General features: G+C 36.5%; 1 protein-coding gene across 9 annotated transcripts in view; it reads left to right on the top strand.

The window, feature by feature from the left end:
* The window catches only part of TRPM3 (transient receptor potential cation channel subfamily M member 3), a 536,370-nt gene that overhangs the window by 102,981 nt on the left and 411,930 nt on the right, over nucleotides 1-21,459 (top strand). The gene's annotated exons all lie outside the window — the stretch shown is intronic.

The raw sequence follows: 21,459 nt of genomic DNA, 5'->3' as shown, positions 1-21,459 counted from the left end.
AAGGCCCTAGTGGACTATAACTTGGGATGGTATTTTGTAATCTGACTAAAAATATCAACAACAGCCACAAAAGTATTAATAGTGAGTATGCTTTCTTAAAGTATCTACATTGTGCCAGGCATCTGACTTTCTTAAGTATCACTATGTGCTGAGTATATACTAGGTATTTCATATGTATTGCATTCATTCTTTTTTTAAAAAATTTATTTATTTATTTATTTTTGGCTGCATTGGGTCTTCGTTGCTGCCCGCAGGCTTTCTCTGGTTGCGGTGAGTGGGGGCTACTCTTCGCTACTGTAGGTGGGCTTCTCACTGCAGTGGTTTCTCTTGTTGCGGAGCATGGGCTCTAGGCGCATGGGCTTCAGTAGTTGTGGCACACGGACTTCAGTAGTTGTGGCTCATGGGCTGTAGAGTGCAAGCTCAGTAGTGGTGGCGCACGGGCTTTGTTGCTCCGCAGCATGTGGGATCTTCCCAGACCAGGGCTTCAACCTGTGTCCCCTGCATTGGCAGGCGGATTCTTAACCACTGCGCCACCGTTGCATTCATTCTTGAGAGAAACTTGACAAAGGAGTTATCACTATCCTGTTTTTATAAATGAAGAAATTGAAGCTTAGAAAAGTTTAGAGAGAAATATGAGGGAGAACCAATATTCAAACTCAGATCAAGCTGACCGTAATTCTGCTCTCTTACTACTATGGCCATCTGATTTTAAGCTCTGAAAGGGCAGAGACCATGTTGGTTGTGCTCATCTTTCTATCTCTAGCACATAATAATTTGCTTGGCATTCAATCTATATGTGTGAGTTGAAAGAATAAATGAAATCTCTCATTTAAATTCTTGTTAGCTGTCGTATTTTTTTCCATCTGAAAGTGAGAATTATAATGTTAAAAATTTTTGTTAAACTTTTCAGACATTTAATGAAGCCGTATGACTTAGTGTGGTTGCAGCATTTTAGTGCTCAGCATGCAGCAGCAGGAGCCCCCAAGTGTAATCTATGAAAGACTACAGAGATGCTGAAATAAATTAAAAATTTTAATGAGTTCAACAATTCAAACTTTAACTCACATAATTTCTGTGGTGATCAATAAATACCCTGTGCCTATGTAATTTCTTTTCATATGTTTCATGTCAATATCAGCATAATAAATGCAAGAATTAAAATCTCTAGGAGAAATGGCTTCAGATTCATTCAGTCTTTATAACCCAGATAAAACTACCAAATAGCATTGACTACATCCTGGGCATTGAATTCATGAATTTGCTATTACAACTTAATATACCCTTTATGTCCAAGCTCGCATTGCTGCACAAGATTCCAAAATGAATAATCTTGTCTATACTAAAATAATGTTTTGTGTTTTTAAAATGCCATTTAGTCCGATTGGTCAAGGAAAACCTGAGTGTCATTTTAGCCATCTAAGCTTCATTAAAATTTATGCTTCTGTCATTAGAAGGAAATTGAATGCATCTTGTCAAAGAAGGCATCTCTGTTACCTCTGAAAACAAAATCATGGCAGATTTTTTTTTTTAATATTTATTTTTTATTATTTTTTTGGCTGTGTCGTGGCTTAGTTGGAGCACGCGGGATCTTCGTTGAGGCATGCGGGATCTTTATCATTGCAGTGCGTTGCAGGCTCTTCGTTGGGGTGCGCCGGCTTCTCTCTAGCTGTGGCATGCGGGTTTTCTCTCTCTAGTTGTGGCGTGCAGGCTCCAGGGCACATGGGCTCTGTAATTGTGGTGTGTGGGCTCCAGAGCGCGTGGGCTCTGTAGTTTGGGGCACGTGGGCTCTCTCGTTGAGGCGCACGAGCTCAGTAGTAGTGATGCGTGGGCTCAGTTGCCCTGCGGCATGTGGGATCTTAGTTCCCTGACCAGGAATCAAACCCATGTCCCCTGCATTAGAAGGTGGATTCTTTACCATTGGACCACTGGGGAAGTCCCATGGCAGATTGTTTTTAAATAATTCTAATAACTTTCTGTAACTATAAAATATGTTTACTGAACAAACTTTAGAAAATATGATCAAAAATTTAAAAATAATTATACCTCCTTAGCCTTAGGTGACCACAGTGAATATTCATTAACATTTGTTTGTGTTTGCTAAGAGACTTTATACTTTATTTACAGATAGGTGAGTCAGTAGAAAGGGAACATGAATCAGACATTCTTGTCTTTATAGAAAGCTTCAGCATGTAATTTCAGGCTTTTGGACCCCTGAAGTAGCTTCTTTGAGCTAAGAGTTCAGTCTGTATCCTGGTACATGACTCAAATGATAAAAGCAGCCCACCAAAGTAATGTCATAGCCCTAATTCTACTCTAATTTTCCTACTAAATATTCTCTTCTGAATTCCAGTTATCTGTCTGACTATTGTTTATTATCAATATCTATAGTATCTATTGACATTTGAATGCATATCTATGTAAGGATATGGAGTGACCAATGTAGTTTTTTTGCTGAAGTTCTCTCATAACACATCATTATATACCTTAATTCTTAAAGACTTTCTAATTCCTGAAAGACTGTTCCCCAGAATACATGCATGAAAAATCTGTTGATTTTCCTTTTTTTGGTCATAAGCTTAGATTGTCTAAACTGTATTATGGTATTTCTCTTCTTTTATTATGTCTTCACATAGTAATTGAATTTGGAATGGGTAAATCTTGAACTTTTTATTGATGAATATTTACATCTTTATTTGGTGTCATTTTATATTTTGGTCACCTTTCAGTATGTAGCTTTTACTCCATACTGAATTTTGTATATCTTTGGCTCTAGAAATCTGTGAATACATAGAACATGTTAAAAGTCCCTCATAACTATTAAGCTAATTTCTGATAGCATTTTATTTTTCACTCTCTCTTTATGAGAATATTTTGGTCTTATTATAGGTCAGGAGTTTTTTTTTTTTAATGTTGTGTTTCAGGGGTACAGCAAAGTGAATCTGTTATATATATCCATATATCCATTCTTTTTTATTACAGAGTATTGAGTATAGTTCCCTGTGCTATACAATAGGTCCTTATTAGTCATGTATTTTATATGTAGTAGTGTGTATATGTCAATCCCAATCTTCCAATTTATCTCTCTCCCCCAGCTTACCCCCTGGTAACCATAAGTTTATTTTTACATCTGTAACTCTGTCTCTGTTCTATAGATAAGTTCATTAGTAGCCTTTTTTTTTAGATTCCACATGTAAGTGGTATCATATGATATTTGTCTTTCTCTGTCTGACTTCACTCAATATGACCATCTCTAGGTCCATCCATGTTGCTGCAAATGGCATTATTTTGTTCTTTTTATGGCTGAGTAATATTCTATTGTATGTATGTACCACATTTTCTTTATCCATTCCTCTGCTGATGGACATTTAGGTTGCTTCCATGTCCTGGCTATTGTAAATAGAGCTGCAGTGAACATTAGGGTGCATGTATCTTTTCGGATTATGGTTTTCTCTGGCTATATGCCCAGGAGTGGGATTGCTGGATCATATGGTAGCTCTATTTTTATTTTTTTGAAGAACCTCCATACCGTTCTCAACAATTTACATTCCCACCAACAGTGTAGGAGGGTTCCATTTTCTGCACACCCTCTCCAGCATTTATTGTTTGTAGATTTTTTGATGATGGCCATTTTATAGGTCAGGAGTTCTTTACCTAGAATCCTAGACTCCCAAGGGTTCAAGGATTTAATTCATAAGGTCTGTGAACTTGTATAGAAAAACATATACATATTCATATTCACTAACCTCTGACTAAAATTTAGCAGTTTCTTCAATTATAAATGTAGACAACAAACCACAGTACTGTTAGCAATATCTGACTTTGTCACCACTGAAACTGACAGATATTTTCATGTCACTTTATAGTTGCTATAGATATCTTAAAATATCATTACATTCATCACTACTTAGAAATTATGGAAGTTATTAGATCTACTGCTAGATCTTGATATTTAGTATATTAATAAGGGCTTGCATATTTTTATAACAAATATCTGGCTTTAATTTTTCAACAATATTTAGTGTTTTAGTATTTCAATATAATAGGTTTTCTTTGTAAATAGATGTAGTTTATGCACGAAAAACTATTTTGATGATGCGACTGTATCTTTCACCTATTTATTTTACTCTTCCAAACATTAGGATTATATACCAACACACAGCGTAAGTATCTTTCTTGGTACTTAGACTTCAAAAATATCTTCTGATTAGTTTTCATACTTAAAAAATGACTATAGAACTTGGAAGAACTGGATAAGAAAGAAACTTCAAAACAAACAAAAGGGAATGATTAAACGATAGAAGGAGAAGAGTAAACAAGGGTGATTCCAGACGATCTAGAAGAGGAAATTTCTTATATTTCTATTTATACATGATGCTAATTTCATCCAGGTGATGAGCTGCCAGATTAATAAGGATCATTTCAAGAAGGCCTAGTAAGACATGGCAGATGTGCTTTCATAAGGAAAGGCAGTAAATTTGCAGAATATAGTTCTAGAAAGAGGACTTAAATCTGGAAGCCGTGGTTGACTGTTTCCCAAAGTGTAGTAGTGTCTGCAGCCAGAGATGCTTCCCCTTTCCCATTCATCCCCACCCTTGCAAAGCTGGGAAAATTTCCAGAAGGAAAAAAAAAAAATCCTGTGCTGATTATCATTATACACTCTTGCCAGAGGTATATTTCTGGATCCTGTACTTCCACAAAAGAATGAAGAATATGGAGGAAGTTGAGTGAGTGGTAACTAAAATGATCAGCGGATGGATATATCCCTTGATTTGAGGAAGTGAGGACTGAACAAATGCAAGGCCTGTAAAAATTTGAAGATTATAAACAAGATGGAGATGGCTCTGTTAACCAAATTCTTGAACACAGAACTCTTTTTTTTTTTGCGGTACGCGGGCCTCTTACTGTTGTGGCCTCTCCCGTTGCAGAGCACAGGCTCCGGACGTGCAGGCTCAGCGGCCATGGCTCACGGACCCAGCCGCTCCGCGGCATGTGGGATCTTCCTGGACCGGGGCACGAACCCGTGTCCCCTGCATCTGCAGGCGGACTCTCAAGCACTGTGCCACCAGGGAAGCCCAACACAGAACTCTTAAAAGGGATTTGATTCAAGAATTTGAATAAAAATAAATGACAGAATCACTATATACTGCAAGTAATAAACATATGGAACTGGTAGTCTCCAATGGTGGTATTCATCAATATAAACAAAAAAGGGGGGCTGAAAACAGTTGAGTGTGTGAATAGTGGCTTTCCAATGGGATTTCATTAAGGGAATGTTAAAATGATAAACCCACATGCTTATTAAACTACTGAAGTTATTGACAGGACAACCACCGCATGTGACGAAATACCCTTCGGTGACATTAACAGGAGCCATACAATTGGACTGTATTCTGGTGTTCCCGCTGCGTGGTTGTTTTTGTTTCTCTGGCTGCATGTTGTGTATGGTATGCCAACAGCGGTGGCTGCTAAGTCAGTGCTTGTCCTTATTAAAGAAGAAATGTGCCAATACCACCAACTTGGTATTTTCCCTGCAAATGATCGTATCCTGGTTCATCAGAAAATATGAGCCTCATATAGTTCATGCCCATAAATATTTATTCCTTTTCTGTGCATCATGTATTCTTGCCAGTAAAGCTCAGGCTCTTGTAGAGTGGAATTCTCACAGCTGTCATCCTGTAGACTTCAGGGCTACTTCAGCAGCTCCTTCTGCACTACTCAGAGCAAGTCTATCTGTAGGGGATTTAGAGCCAACAAGTTCAGTCTAGATCATTACTGCCTGCCAATCTTCATCAGTCAAGAGGGTTGCAAAATAAGGAAAAAATTTTACCAGCAGGGCGGGAAAATGATGATTACAGTTTCTCTTTGGGGAATGAGTGTTTCATTACTTGTGATGCATTGTACTTTGTCAGAGAATAAATAGGTTGCTTGGTGCTGAGAAGGTGAAGAAACCGCAGAATTATCTCTAATTTGGGTTGGACTCACAAAACAAAGATATTATTGGAAATCAGTCAGGAAAAGGGGGACAGGTTTGAGGGAGATGTATTGAAGTGGTTTCCCTCTCCAAGTAACATTGTTTATACTTGGATGGGTAAGCAGCCACCTACACAATACTGTGCTTCTCTGGCCTGCTTTCAAACAACTTTAGAAATCAGAGATGCAGAGGTGTCAGTTTCCCCAGCTGCTGTGGCATAAGCTCAGTTAGTAGAAGTATCAAAACACGGTCAGTAATAAGAAAGACACAGGAAAATTATAGCTTATGTTGCCCTGTGATCAGGTAATGATACAATCAGCTAAGACTGAATATCAGGCACTCTTCTAAGATTTTTATATACATTAATTTATTTGGCCCTCATAATAGGCTTATAGGATTCATATATTATAAGGAACCTGAGGCATAGAGAGGTTTCAATAACTTGCCCAGGGTCATCCTGCTAATAATTGACAGAGTTGATTTTGGGTCTCAGGCAGTCAAGTTTAGAGCTCACACTCAACAGTTATATTCTACTGTATATTTTGGGTGTATTCTGTTCAAGAAGGCACCACGAAATACTTGCCCTGGATTTTCATCCCTAGTTAAGTAGAAGCTTGTTACCTCCTCCTTAAAATCTCAGTTTCAGTCTTAACCAGTAGTTACTTCTACCTCTCTGATATCCTGTACCCAATTTGATTTTTCTTTTCCAGAAAATGATAACGGCTCAGTTTTTGATACTCTGCACCTCTGTCCTGTGTGTGTTGTGTGTGTGTGTGCGCACATATGTTTTTTGTTTTTATTCCAGTTTTATTGAGATATAATTGACATACAGTACTATGTAAAGTTAAGGTGTACAGCATAATGGTTTGACTTACATAACATTGTGAAATTATTACCAAAGTAAGTTCAGTGAACATCATTTCATATAAATGCAAAATTAAAGAAATAGAAAAGAATGTTTTTCTTTTGATGAGAACTCTTAGGATTTGTTCTCTTAACAACTTTTATGTATAGCCTACAGCAATGTGAATCATGTTTATCATGTCCAGTGCTGTACTGGAAGTTTGTACCTTTTGACGGCATTCATCCAGTTCCCCTCCCCTCACCAACACCACAGATCTGATCTCCTTTTCTAGGAATTTATTTGTTTGTTTTTGAAGTATAATTTTCCTACAACATTATGTTAGTTCCTGGTGTACAGCATAGTGATGTGGCATTTCCATACACTTCAAAATGATCACCACTATTAAGTCTAGTTACCATCTGTCACTCTACAAAGACATTACATAATTATCCACTGTGTTCCCCACACTGTAAAGTTCATACCCATGACTCATTTATTTTTGTAGCTGGAAGTTTGTATCTCTTAATCTCCCTCAGGAAAGAAACCTGTTTCTACCCCCCTCACCCCCCCCACCCCTCTGGCAACCACTTGTTTGTTCTCTGTATCTTTGTTTCTGTTTGGTTATGTTTGTTCATTTGTTGTATTTTTTAGATTCCACATGTAAGTGAAATCATATGGTATTTGTCTTTCTCTGACTTATTTCACTTAGCATAATGCCCTCTAGGTCCATCCGTTACATCTATATTCTTTCTTTGAGTTTATAGCTGAGGTATATTTTTGTGTTCAATAATTAATTAAACATTTTTGTTTTGAGATAAATGTAAATTTACATGCAGTTGTAAGAAATAATACAGAGAGATCCTGTGTATCCTTTATCTGGTTTCCCCCCATAGTAACATCTTGCAAAACCACAGTATAATATCACAACCAGGATATTGACATTATCCAATCCACCAATCTTATTCACATTTCCCAAGTGTTACTTTACTCATTTGTGTGTATGTGTGTGTGTGTGTATACTTAGTTCTGTACAGTTCTGTCACATGGGTCTGTTCATGTGTCTGAACCATAGTCAAGATATGGAAGAGTTCTATCACCACAAGGATCCTTTGTGTTGCCCTTTTTATAACCACGCCATCTTCCTCCTGTACCTCCCCTTCCCTGTTCCTAAACCTTGGCAACCACTATCCTGTTCTCCATTACTTAAATTTTGTCCTTCCAAATGTTTATTATAAATGAAATTACTATATGTAATTTTGGGGGATTGGCTTCTTTCACTTACTGTAATACCTTGGAAACTCTTCCAAGTTGTTGCATATATCAAAAAACGGTTCCTTTTTATTGCTGAGTAGTATTCCACAGTTGGTTTAACAGTTCACCTGTTGAAGGACATCTGGGTTGTTTCCACTTTGGGCTGTTATGAATAAGGCTGCTTTGAGCATTCACACACAGATCTTTGTGTAAACATAAGTTTTTATTTCTCTAGGATAAATGTCCGAGAATATTACTGGGTTATATGGTAGCTGATGGTTAGTTCTACAAGAAACTGCTAAATTGTTTTCCAGAGTGACTCTATCATTTAATATTCCCAGTAGCAGTAAATGAGTGAGCCAGGTTTCTCCCCATTCTCACCAGCATCTAGTACTGTTACTATTTTTAATTTTTGTGATTCTGATAGGTGTATAATTATAGCTCATTGTGGTTTTAATTTGCATTTTCCTGATGTCTGATTATGTTGAACAACTTTTTATGTGCTTATTTGCCATCTTTATTTCTGCTTCTGTGAAATGTCTGTTCATCTCTTTTGCTAATTTTCTAATTGGGTTTGTTTTTTTTTTTTTTTACTGTTGAGTTTTGGCAGATCTTTATGTATTCTAAGTAATAGTCTTTTGCTGGATATGTAGTTTGCAGATACTTTCTTCAATTCTGTAGCTTGTGTTTTTATCATGTAGCAGAGTATTTCAAAGAACAAAATTTAAAAATTTTGATAAGGTCCAAATTACCAATTTTTCCTTTTAGGGATCGTGCTGTTGGTATCAAGACTAAGAATTCTTTACCTAGCCCTAGATCTCAGTGGTTTTTCTCAGTTTTCTTTTCTACAATTTTTATAGTTTTATGTTTTGCAATTTAAGTTTATAATCTATTTTGTGTTAATTTTTATATGAGGTGTGAGTTTAGTTTGAGGTTCACTTATTTATTTTTTCATTTTGCCTATGGATTCCAATTGCTCTAGTATCATTTCTTGAAAAAGCTATCTTTTCTGATAAATTGCTTTTGCACCCTTGTCAATAATCAGTTGGATATATTTGTGGGGGTCTATTTCTGGGTTCTTTATTCAGTTCCATTAATCTGTGTGCACATCCCTTTACAAATACCATATTGTCTTGAGTAATGTAGCCATATAGTAAGACTTGATTTTGGGTAGAGTGATTCCTCCCACTTTAGTCCTTTTCAGATTTGCTTTAACTATTTAATATTTAATTTATGATGTTAATTTATAATGAAAAACAACAGCCCATGCTCCACTTACATTCTTATTCCAACCTCCTGGAGGCAGCATCTGTGAGTAATTGCATTTTAGTTTCTTTTGGTGGTTTACCCTTTATTTCTTAATAGTATATATTGCTACCTCTTGATTTATCAGCTTTTCGATGCTTTGCATTACTTTTTGCTATAATATATAGTGTCTTAGCTCACTTAAATCAATCCCCACTCCCTCTCCCTCCTACCTTTTGCTATTGTTAAGCCACTAGTTTTAGTTTGTTCACTGGTCATTTGTGTACCTTAAAAAGACATACCTGAACCTTCTTCTCTTGACTTCCCTCTTTGTTAGATGACAGTACTGCTCCCCCAACTCTTTCACCTCATGTTGTCTTATACATTGTTGAACTTTTCAACATTTTCATTCTGTTTTGTAATGAATGATAATTGTCTTATTTCTTTGTAGTCTTATTTGAAAAGTTGAAAATCAGTAGATATTATTAGCTTTTTAAAACTGTAAATATTTCATCATAAATTTCTTGACTCTGCCAAATAGCCCTATGGACCATTCCCATTATAAATGTTCCTAATACCAAGTTGAATAGACTCTCCCCACCATCGTCAAAATTAAGTCACCTTTTAGATTACTTCACACTTGAATGATGCATTTCTTATTATTCCTTGAGTTGCATATTATCAATCTTTTTGGAATAAATTTTCTTATTGAAGGATATGCATACATAAAAAGCAAAGATTATAACTGTATAGCCTGATATATTTTCACAATAAATAGAACATTAGCAGTACCCCCAAAACCTTGTTTGCACCACCCCAGTCATCACTTGCCCTTCTCCATTTTCCTGACTTCAAACACTATATGTATTTGTTTTATTTGATTTTGGATTTTATATAAATTGAGAGATACAATATTAATCTTTTGGTCTGGCTTCTTAACATTAAGTTTGTGAGAGACATCTTTGTGGTTGCATTCAGCAATAATTCTTTTATTTTTGTTGCTGTAAAGTAGTTTTTGTAGTAAAATACCACAATGTCTTTATTCCAACTGTGATTGGGCATTTTTTTCCAGTTTGGCTATTGTGGATATGCTGCTTTAAATCTTCTTTTCCCTGTCTTTGAGTATATACATACAAACTTGCTGTTGGGTATATGTTAGGAGTATAATTACTGTGTTATAGAATATGAATATTTTCAAGTATAATGAATACTGCTAAACAGTCTTTCTAAGTTTGTAATCTCACTAACATGTATGAGAATTCTATTTGATCAATTTCTTCACTAACAATTAGGCTTGGCAGTTATTTTAATTTTACCCAGTTTGGTGAGTAGATGTTTTTACCTCATTGTAATTTTAATTTGCATTTTCCTGATGAATAATTGAGGTTGAATAGTTTTTCATATTTTTTGGCTAGTTCTTTAAATATTCTGGTTTTGAATCTATTTTTATTTATTCTATGGCTTTTCACTTTTTTAAAACTGTCTAAATGAGCAAAAAAAATTGTAATGTTATCCAGTTAATCTTTTCTGTTTTGGTTAGTGTTTTTTGACCCTTTTAAAACGTATTTGCCTATCCCAAGTTTATAGAAACATTGCATAATATTTTCATCTAGAAGCTTTATTGTTTTACCTTTCATATTTAGACTTACTGAAATTAATTTTTGTGTATGGTGTGAGGTAGGATTCAAAATATATTTTTCCCATATAAATATCCACTAATTTGGTTCCATTTCTTTAAAAGGCCATCCTTTTCCCAAAGTTCTACAGTGAAATCTTAGCCATAATCAAGTGTCCATAGATGTGTGGGTCTGTTTCTGCCCCTCTATTCTGTTACATTGTTCTATTTACCTATCTTTGTACCAGCACACACTTTAGCTTTTTACTGATTCTTGAAATGTGGTTGTTTAAGCCTTCCAGTTTACGATTGTTTTGGCTATTCTTGGCCCTTTGAATTTCCATATAAATTCTAGAATCAGATTATCATTTAAAAAAATTCTCATGGGATTTTGACGTTTATAGATCAATTTGCAGAGATATGACATCTTTACAATATCAATATTCCAACCCATGAATCTAATACATATCCCCCCAATTATTTAATTCTTTAAAAACCTCCTCTCAATATATTTTTTTCAGTTTTCTGGGTTCTTACACTTCTTTTACTTCTTTTGTTAGAATTATTGCTAGGTATTTGAAGATTTTTGATATAAACAGAAACTTTTTAAATTTTCATTTTTAGCTGTTGATGAAATATAGAAATAAATTGATTTTTGTATATTGACCTTTAGCCAGTGAACTAAATGATTTCACTTACTAATCCTAAAAATGTATTTTTAGGTTCTTTTCTAGTTACTATATTTCTTTTAGTCACATAGTACAGGGTGTCAGTTTGGGAGGGTGATAAAAGTTCTAGAGATGGATGTTGGTAATAGTTGTGGAACAGTGTGAATGTACTTAATGCCACTGAACTGTACACTTAAAAATGGTTAAAAAGGTACATTTTATGTTATGTATATTTTACCACAGTTTATATAAAAGAGATGTTGATGAGATCTGCAGTATACTCACATTTGGCAATGTCGTCAGAATTTCTTTACCTCCCTCGTGATTTATTATTATTACTCTGAAGCAAGTATGTAGGGAACTGTCCAAAACCTGCTCCTCAGTGTGACACATGGATATTCCATTCAAAACAAAAATAGACCCAAAACTCTACTGAATTAAACTAAACTACTCTGGTTCATTGGCTTTCTTTTTTGCTTAGCAGATTTTCCATAAGGAAAGCTCTGATTTAATTGATAGAAAACACAAAACAAATGTAAAAGACCCCAAATGATAAACTCCAGAGTGGAATGGTAAGGGGACACTCTCATAGTACTCTGAAGTACTCTGAACATAAGAAAACACAAAGAATGAGGAAAATGTCCTTGAACTGCTGTGGAATGATTTCCAGGATATACCGTCAAGTGGGAAAAAAAAAGCAAGATTCAAAGGATTCAAAATATTTAAACTAAATCTAGCCTTGAAACTATAGTTAGACAAGTCAGTTTGTGGAAAAATCATTAAAGATAACTAACCCTAGGACTCTTTGAAAATGTCAGTATAATGAATAACCAGAAAAAGAAATATGAAGGTAATAGACTTATTCTAGATTAAAAGAGGGACTAGATGGTTGAGAGTTCGCCTGCCGGTGCAGGAGACGCGGGTTCGTGCCCCGGTCCGGGAAGATCCCACATGCTGTGGAGCGGGTAGGCCCGTGAGCCATGGCCGCTGAGCCTGCGCGTCCGGAGCCTGTGCTCCGCAATGGGAGAGGCCACAACAGTGAGAGGCCCGCGTACCGCAAAAAAAAAAAAAAGAGAGACTAGAGAGACTTGACAACCAAATGCTGTTAAGTAATCCTTTAATGAGTCCTGGATCCAACAACAACAATTATTAAAGACATCTTTGGAAAACTTGAATATAGACTATATATTAAATCATACTTTTCCATGTTAAATTTCTTGGTTGAGATATTGGTATTGTGGTTATGTAGGAAAACATTCTTGTTGTTAAGTGATACATGCTGAAGTGTTTGGGGATGAAGTGTAATGATATCTGCAACTTGTATGCAAGTAATTCTAAAGGATATATGTGGAGAACGGATCTAGCTGAAGGTATAGAGGTGCTCATTATACTATTATTTCAACTCAAAATCAGACTTGAAATTTTTCAAGTAAAAAGTTGAGGGACAAAAGGGATGTCCACGATAAAAAATAATTTAAATTAGAGCTATGCCATTTACTTATTTTGTAGTTCATTGGAGTTTGAGCTTACATTTAAGTAATGTTAAATGGTAATAAATTGGTCATTCTAACCAAATAAGCCTTCATGGAATGCCTGTTGTGTCTGAGGTGTGGTAGAGAATAGATATGTATAATGAAAGGAGAAAAGAGTCAAAGCAGAAAAACGATCAACACGATGGATGAAGTTATAGTGAAAACCTCAGTGTAGAATAATTGTGTTGTGTGTCTAAAAAGTTGGTCTTTCATTTTCTCTGAGACCTCTCATTAAAAAGAAATGTAGTCCCTTGTATTAGATGGTTTCCTGGAGACTGAGATTCCTTTTTAAAGTTTGAAAGCTAAAACCACTGGCTCCAGTTTCAGTGAAGAGAAGTATTTCTAGCAACTGATTGATAGCTTACGGCATATAGTACATAAAATGACTTAGTACATGGAGTCAGGGAATGCTTCCTTGAATTGATGTCAGAGGTGAACTTTGAAGAGTGATAAGAGTTAACTAGGCAAATGGGATAGGTGAAAGTATTCTAAGCACAGGGAACAGCACGTACAAAGAACAAAAACGAGGGGAATGGTGCATTTGGGAGCTAAGAGAAGGTCAGTATGCCTGGAGCACGGAAACGGAAAAGATGAATGTAGAAACAAGGTTGCAACCCTCCATCTCCCACCCCTTCATTGTTCATTCCTCCATCTCTATTAGCTTGTCAACCACAAGGGGGCTCCCAAGACCCAATACCTGGTCTGTGGCCTGTGTGCCATTCCAAAGGTGTTTCCTTTCTTCCTTGGGGTTGTACAGAACCATCCTGAGCAGCTCCCATCTCTTTCACATATGCCCCCGCCAACTGAGTAGCAAAGGGGAAACAAGCGAATAAGTTTCAAGTTACTACCAACACACAATAGATGCCATGTGTCTCATACTCCCTCTTGGGTTAGAAATCAAAATAGCTGCCTAGACACACGGGGATCAACAATGCAGTCCTCCTTTCATTAGAATGATGTTTTGCTTTGGATTCTACATCAAAAAGGCTAATTTTTCAGGGTTAGGGACTTGCTGTTTTTATAGGAGGACAAAAAAAGAGGAGAGTGTTTGGTTTTATTTTTTACAATGTCTCTATTGTTCCTGGCTTTTTTGTCCTTAATGGACATTGCATGGCACCAAGGCATTTAGAAGTAACTCAGTATGCCTGTTCCGAAATCATGTAGATCAGTAAGAATATCATAACTTTTGAAACTAGAACTATGAGGTAGCAGAAATCTTAGGTTTGCTGAGATATATTTAAGCTTAAAATGACCTTAATGGAAAAAACAAATGTAAAAATCTAAGGGAAAATGACATGTGTGTATATATTTTTATCTTTATCTCTATGTGTTAGTTATCCTAGGGTTGATAAAATTAATTAAAAGGCACAGTGACTGCTGAATTGGTTATAGACATAACCCCCAGATTGGGATTGCTTTTGGGAAGACCCAAGGGTTCTCATACCACACCACCTACCACAGTCTGGACTCCCAGGTCCTGGCACTGGAGTGGCTCAGAACTGGCTTTGGGTTCCAACAGCACTAATAATCAGAATTCACTCAGTCACCCATCCACCAACCACCATTCAAATATGTTCTACACCAATGTTTCATCTATTGGAGTGGAAGGCAATTAGGTAGATCTGAGGAAATTCAGCAGGCCAAATCATTACTTTGCATTCTGCATGTAATTTGTTGAGACCCTTCTAATAAGAAAAGGTATTTTGTTTGTTTTCTAGCTAGAATTATATTTATAGGAACAAAACTTATCAGACCAATACCAGTTTCTGCTATGAAAGTGGCAGGACTGATAAATTGCAATATGATTATAATTTATCTTGATTCTGTGAAGATTTTTATTCTGTTCATACTAATGAAAAGAACTGGAGAAACAGCCCACGTCCCTTTTCAGGGTGTTGTCAATCCTGTGGACTAAATAGCAGGTACGCACTTTACTGTCAGCTTCTCATGAACTGTGTGAGGGGTCTAGGTTAATGAGGTAAACGGCAAGATCCCGTTCCTTTATGATGGCAGGTGATTATGTGATTTAATCAGCGAACTGTGTTTAATTAGCTCTAAAAGTAATAAAACTAGATAAGTTTGACAGCTGGAAGAGGAAAGTCAAATAAATTAAAAAGCAAAATCTAAGTTTCTCTGGATCCCAACTAGATTGAAATTTTATTTGAGTTTTATATATACACTTTAAAATTTATTTTTCATGTAAGCACCACAGCTCAGGGGATTATTTTTACACCAGGAAAGCCCGGTCATGGATCTGAAAACCAATTTAGCACTTTCTTTATTTTATTTCCAAAACTTAGCAGTACTTTGGAAATGGCTAAAGAAAAAATAATAACTACAATGAGATGGAATTCAACACTTTAACCTCAGTGTTCAGCCAAACAAAATCTTAAGGCTCTAAATTGTAAACTCATTCCATTTGACTTGATTTTAGGGTCACATGGAGCCAAAACTAACTTATGTGCCTTGAATTCACTGCTTTGAACTGAAAAGTAAGCTGTTTGCTTGCTCCCAATGGGAATACGTTATGCTGAAAGATCGCTTCCTGTCTGTCCTAGAGGGGCTTCCCTGCCCTGAAAGGAGCGGTAAGTTGGGCCAGCTGTCTCTGCAGGGGCCGCCTCTGACAGCTTTCTCAGGATGAGGTCAGGAAAGCACCAAGCTGTCGGAAGATATGAAGCCAAAGGCTTGGCACAGCCCCGCCCCTCCCTTGCAGAGGGCTTTAACTTTAAGTGCGGCCCGAATGCTGAAGTCATAGAAAAGGGACACATTTCCCCCAAGTGACTTCTGCTGAACCACACTGTGGATTGTTTCAGATGCTCCTGAAAGTCATTAGGAATGCTGTCCTGCATGGATATTTTAGACCGTCTGTAGGAGGATTGCCCAGAGAGAGTTGCCCCTCTCTCTGGTGTGACATTGGAAGGTGCTGGAGAGTAAAAATAATCCTGGATTAGCATATTAGTCAGATGCAGTATTTATCCATTCTGCAGTTAGGGAACAAAAACTTAAAATGCCACCTTGCCGAAAATAACAGGCAATTAAAGTATGCCGAATCCATGATACTACTTGTGGTAGCCAAGAAGCATTATTGTAGAGGAATAATTATTAATGGGGTTTCCAGTCTTTCATTTCCCCTGATATTACCTACCTAACTCTTTACCCTTTTGCCTTTGAAAAGAAGTGAAGAGTTTTTCTGGTTTCATCCAGGGTAGTATCACCACTTCTGCTTATTATTTCTGATCACTGTCCCACTAAATTCTAAGTATGATGCTAAGTTCTGGCATGAACCACTGCCGGAAGGAGTCCAAATGAAGAAGTGTAAACATCCAAAGACTGCCCCATTCACACAGCTGGAAAAATCAATTCAATTGAAAGCACACATCCAATCTACTTCAGGTGTGATCGACAGCATATTACCAGGTCAATGCCTTCATAATTATTTCTTTCTAGTGAGGCCTTGTGGGAGATAGGCCAGATACTCTGACTCATCTTTACTGAGTGCTTTCATGCCAGCATGCTCCCTTCTCTGAAAGGCAACTGGAATTGAAGGAAAATGGAAAACTCATCTTGAGGTGAAATGGGAAGTGACCAAGGAGCCACAAGGCAGTGACTGTCAATAGGCAGAAATAAGTGGCTTTGCTACAATCATGTCTCGTAAATGTGCCTACCTTCCATCACAGTGCCTTATATCTAGCAAGTGTGGAACAAAAAATTCTGGAAAGTATGAAAATAAGGAGTGCACTGTGTAGTACTGCAGGGGACAAAGGGGTAGAAAGTAAAAGTGTGAAGAAGATGTGAAGACCATCATTGCAAAATAAATGGAAATGCAGTTCCAGGACTTCTAAAACCACGCTAGTGAAACTGTTTGTGTTGTAATCTGAGTTCTAAGAGTAAATAATGTATCCTATTTGTGGGAGAAGTTGCTAGTGGTGAAAGAACACGTACTAGAAAACAACTAAAAAATAGTGATAATGATACAAGTAAAATTCAGTAAAAGTGGTTACATCAGGGTAAGTAAAAAACTGAAACTAAGAAGTAGAATTGAAGCATAATATATGGATTATATAGAGAATAAAATTAAAAACAATTTTTCAGCAACAGCGATAACCTGAAAACAATAGAAACAAGCTTGAAGGCATATGGGAAAGGAATTTCTTTTTGAATTTTATTTAATTTTTTTTTTTATACAGCAGGTTCTTATTAGTCATCCATTTTATACACATCAATGTATACATGTCAATCCCAATCACCCAATTCATCACACCCCCAACCCCACCCCCCGCTGCTTTCCCCCCTTGGTGTCCATATGTTTGTTCTCTACTTCTGTGTCTCAACTTCTGCCCTGCAAACTGGTTCATCAGTACCATTTTTCTACGTTCCACATATATGTGTTAATATACAGTATTTGTTTTTCTCTTTCTGACTTATTTCACTCTGTATGACAGTCTCTAGATCCATCCACATCTCAGCATATGACCCAATTTCGTTCCTTTTAATGGCTGAGTAATATTCCATTGTATATATGTACCACATCTTCTTTATCCATTCGTCTGTCCAGGGGCATTTAGGTTGCTTCCATGACCTGGCTATTGTAAATAATGCTGCAGTGAACATTGGGGTGCATGTGTCTTTTTGAATTATAGTTTTCTCTGGGTATATGCCCAGTAGTGGGATTGCTGGATCATATGGTAATTCTATTTTTAGTTTTTTAAGGAACCTCCATACTGTTCTCCATAGACGCTGTATCAATTTACATTCCCACCAACAGTGCAAGAGGGTTCCCTTTTCTCCACACCCTCTCCAGAATTTGTTGGTTGTAGATTTTCTGATGATGCCCATTCTAACTGGTGTGAGGTGATACCTCATTGTAGTTTTGATTTGCATTTCTCTAATAATTAGTGATGTTGAGCAGCTTTTCAAGTGCTTCTTGGCCATCTGTATGTCTTCTTTGGAGAAATGTCTATTTAGGTCTTCTGCCCATTTTTGGATTGGGTTGTTTGTTTTTTTAATATTGAGTTGCATGAGCTGTTTATATATTTTGGAGATTAATCCTTTGTCCACTGATTCGTTTGCAAATATTTTCTCTCATTCTGAGGGTTGTCTTTTCGTCTTGTTTATGGTTTCCTTTGCTGTGTAAAAGCTTTGAAGTTTCATTAGGTCCCATTTGTTTATTTTTGTTTTTATTTCTGTTTCTCTAGGAGGTAGATCAAAAAAGATCTTGCTGTGATTTATGTCAAAGAGTGTTCTGCCTATGTTTTCCTCTAAGAGTTTTATACTGTCTGGTCTTACATTTAGGTCTCGAATCCATTTTGAGTTTATTTTTGTGTATGGTGTTAGGGAGTGTTCTAATTTCATTCTTTTACATGTAGCTGTCCAGTTTTCCCAGCACCACTTATTGAAGAGACTGTCTTTTCTCCATTATATATCCTTGCCTCCTTTGTCATAGATAAGTTGACCATAGGTGCGTGGGTTTATCTCTGGGCTTTTATCCTGTTCCATTGATCTATGTTTCTGTTTTTATGCCAGTACCATATTGTCTTGATTACTGTAGCTTTGTAGTATAGCCTGAAGTCAGGGAGTCTGATTCCTCCAGCTCCATTTTTTTCCCTCAAGACTGCTTTGGTTATTCGGGGTCTTTTGTGTCTCCATACAAATTTTGAGACTTTTTGTTCTAGTTCTGTAAAAAATGCCATTGGTAGGGCATTTGATAGGGATTGATTGAATCTGTAGATTCTTTGGGTAGTATAGTCATTTTCACAATATTGATTCTTCCAATCCAAGAACATGGTATATCTCTCCATCTGTTGGTATCATTGTTAATTTCTTTCATCAGTGTCTTATAGTTTTCTGCATACAGGTCTTTTGTCTCCCTAGGTAGGTTTATTCCTAGGTATTTTATTCTTTTTGTTGCAATGGTAAATGGGAGTGTTTCCTTCATTTCTCTTTCAGATTTTTCATCATTAGTGTATAGGAATGCAAGAGATTTCTGTGCATTAATTTTGTATCTTGCAACTTTACCAAATTCATTGATTAGCTCTAGTAGTTTTCTGGTGGCATCTTTAGGATACTCTATGTATAGTATCATATCATTTGCAAACAGTGACAGTTTTACTTCTTCTTTTCCAATTTGTATTCCTTTCATTTCTTTTTCTTCTCTGATTGCCGTGGCTAGGACTTCCAAAACTATGTTGAATAATAGTGGTTAGAGTGGACATCCTTGTCTTGTTCCTGATCTTAAGAGGAAATGCTTTCAGTTTTTCACCATTGAGAATTATGTTTGCTGTGGGTTTGTCATATATGGCCTTTATTATGTTGAGGTAGGTTCCCTCTATGCCAATTTTCTGGAGAGTTTTTATCATAAATGGGTGTTGAATTTTGTCAAAAGCTTTTTCTGCATCTATTGAGATGATCATATGGTTTTTATTCTTCAATTTGTTAGTATGGTTTATCACATTGATTGATTTGCATATATTGAAGAATCCTTGCATCCCTGGGATAAATCCCATTTGATCATGGTGTCTGATCCTTTTAATGTGTTGTTGGATTCTGTTTGCTAGTATTTTATTGAGGATTTTTGCATCTATATTCATCAGTGATATTGGTCTGTAATTTTCTTTTGTTGTAGTATCTTTGTCTGGTTTTGGTATCAGGGTGATGATGGCCTCATAGAATGAGTTTGGGAGTGTTCCTTCCTCTGCAATTTTTTGGAAGAGTTTGAGAAGGATGGGTGTTAGCTCTTTTCTAAATGTTTGATAGAATTCACCTGTGAAGCCATTTGGTCCTGGACTTTTGTTTGTTGGAAGACTTTTAATTCCAGTTTCAACTTCATTACTTGTGATTGGTCTGTTCCTATTTTCTATTTCTTCCTGGTACAGTCTTGGATGTTTATACCTTTCTAAGAATTTGTCCATTTCTTCCAGGTTGTCCATTTTATTGGCATAGAGTTGCTTGTAGTAGTCTCTTAGGATGCTTTGTATTTCTTTGGTGTATGTTGTAACTTCTCCTTTTTCATTTCTCATTTTATTGATTTGAGTCCTCTCCCTCTTTTTCTTGATGAGTGTGGCTAATGGTTTATCAATTTTGTTTATCTTCTCAAAGAACCAGCTTTTAGTTTTATTGATCTTTGCTATTGTTTTCTTTGTTTCTATTTCATTTATCTCTGCTCTGATCGTTATTATTTCTTTCCTTCTGCTAACTTTGGGTTTTGTTTGTTTTTCTTTCTCTAGTTCCTTTAGGTGTAAGGTTAGATTGTTTATTTGAGACTTTTCTTGTTTCTTGAGATAGGCTTGTATAGCTGTAAACTTTCCTCATAGAACTGCTTTTGCTGCATCCCATAGGTTTTGGATCGTTGTGTTTTCATTGTTATCTGTCTCTAGGTATTTTTTGATTTCCTCTTTGATTTCTTCAGTTATCTCTTGGTTATTTAGTAATGTACTGTTTAGCCTCCATGTGTTTGTGTTTCTTACGTTTTTTTTTTCCCTTAATTCATTTCTAATCACATAGTATTGTCAGAAAAGATGCTTGATATGATTTCAATTTTGTTAACTTTACTGAGGCTTGATTTGTGACACAAGATGTGATCTATCCTGGAGAATGTTCCGTGTGCACTTGAGAAGAAAGTGCACTCTGCTGTTTTTGGATGGAATGTCCTATAAATACCAATTAAATCTATCTGGTCTGTTGTTTCATTTAAAGCTTCTGTTTCCTCATTTATTTTCATTTTGGATGATCTGTCCACTGGTGTAAGTGAGGTGTTAATGTCCCCCACTATTATTGTGTTACTGTTGATTTCCCCTTTTATAGCTATTAGCAATTGCCTTATATATTGAGGTGCTCATATGTTGGGTGCATATATATTTATAATTGTTATATCTTCTTCTTGGATTGATCCCTTGATCATTATGTAGTGTCCTTCCGTGTCTCTTGTAATATTCTTTATTTTACTTTATTTTATTTTATTTTGCGGTACACGGGCCTCTCACTGTTGTGGCCTCTCCCGTTGCAGAGCACAGGCTCCGGACACGCAGGCTCAGTGGCCATGGCTCACAGGCCTAGCCACTCCATGGCATGTAGGATCTTCCCGGACCGGGGCACTAACCCGTGTCCCCTGCATTGGCAGGCGGACTCTCAACCACTGTGCCACCAGGGAAGCCCATATTCTTTATTTTAAAGTCTATTTTATCTGATATGAGTATTGCTACTCCAGCTTTCTTTTGATTTCCATTTGCATGGAATATCTTTTTCTATCCCCTCACTTTCAGTCTGTCTGTGTCCCTAGGTCTGAAGTGGGTCTCTTATAGACAGCATACATATGGGTTTTGTTTTTGTATCCATTC

Source organism: Orcinus orca, chromosome 6, assembly GCF_937001465.1.
Source record: "Orcinus orca chromosome 6, mOrcOrc1.1, whole genome shotgun sequence".
Lineage (NCBI taxonomy): Eukaryota > Metazoa > Chordata > Mammalia > Artiodactyla > Delphinidae > Orcinus > Orcinus orca.
The sequence above is the reverse complement of the archived record's forward strand: the minus strand, read 5'-3'. Positions and strand labels throughout refer to the sequence as shown.